Genomic DNA, 1,482 nt, shown 5'->3' with positions numbered 1-1,482 from the left:
TGTTATGTTGAGCTGTGGGGGACTCAGGTCAATAATTCCTGACACTGCCAGTTAAACAGATGACACAATACTATTATGGGCTACTGGACTCTTTTAGAATATTTTGCTGAGTTTATACACCTATAATATTCAATAACAGAATTTAGAAAAATTGGGGTATACCGATGAATGTCCATTTTGTATCTGTGTATTCAAAGTGGTTAGGATAGATATATAGTTGCTTTCTCTTAATGAATAGAATGATTTGTTCTAATGGTGTTTGTAAATAGGATCTCAAGTCCGCATCTTATACATCAATTAACCACTAGGAAGAATATATGCAGTGTATTATTTGTTGAAACTGTACTTCCGATTTGATTTGAAACTGTCTCATTGCTATCTGTTTATCAATAAAATTTAAAAAAAATAAATAAATTTTGGGGCCCTAGTATTTTTTAGTTCTTTAGAGATTCTAGATATCAGACCTTTGTCTGAGTACGTATTTGTCATGATTTTTTCCAAATTTGTGAGTTGCCTCTTCACTTTGTTGGTAATTTCTTTTGAAGTGAAGAAACTTTTCAGTAAGAGCAGGTCCCAGTTGTTAATTCTTTCAACTGTTTCCCATGCGAATTCATTTCTGTCTATGAACTCTTTGCCTACACCTATATCTCGAAGATTTCCTCCTACTTTCTCTTCCAGGATGTTTAGTGTCTCTGCTTTAATGTTTAGATCTTTAATCCATTTTGGCTTTAGTTTAGTTCATGGTGATAGACCCTGGTGAAGTTTGAGTTTTCAGTATGTACACAGCCAGTTTTTCCAGCACCATTTTTAAAGAGGCTACCTTTCTTACAGTGAGTATGTTTCTCCCCTTTGTAAAAGATAAGGTGGTTGAGTGTGTTCGTAGGGGTTTCAGCATCATCTAATCTTTTCCATTGATCCTCAGGTCTATTTTGATGCCAGTACCATGCTGATTATATCACAGTAGCCTTTTAGTACAGTTTCAAGTCAGGAATTGTAATGCTTCCTGCCTTGTCTTTATTGCCTAGAATTGCCTTTGCTATTCTCGGTCTTTTCCAGATCCAGATAAATTTTAGGAATGTTTTCTCTATGCCTGTGAGGTATGTTGGTGCTAGTTTGATAGGGATTGCATTAAATCTGTACAACAATTATGGGAGTACGGTCATCTTCACAATGTTGGTTCTTCCTAGCCTGGAGCATGGAATATTTTGCATATTCTAAAATCCTCTAGGATCTCTTTTTTAAGAGTACTGTAATTTTCCTTGAAAAGATCTTTGATTTCGTTAGTTAGATTAATTCCAAGGTATTTCATTTTCCGCTGTGCTGTTGTAAAAGATATTGTTTCTGTAATTTCCCTCTCAGTGTGTTTGTTCTCTGCGTAGAGGTATGCTATTGACTTTCGGGTATTGACTTTATAACCTGCTATGCTACTGAATTTCTGTATTAATTCTAGTAGCTTCTTGGTGGAGTTTTTTGGGTCTTCTA

The sequence above is a fragment of the Octodon degus genome, unplaced genomic scaffold (assembly GCF_000260255.1).
Source record: "Octodon degus isolate 3935 unplaced genomic scaffold, OctDeg1.0 scaffold00354, whole genome shotgun sequence".
In the NCBI taxonomy this organism is placed as follows: Eukaryota; Metazoa; Chordata; class Mammalia; order Rodentia; family Octodontidae; genus Octodon; species Octodon degus.
Note: the sequence above shows the minus strand (reverse complement) of the source record.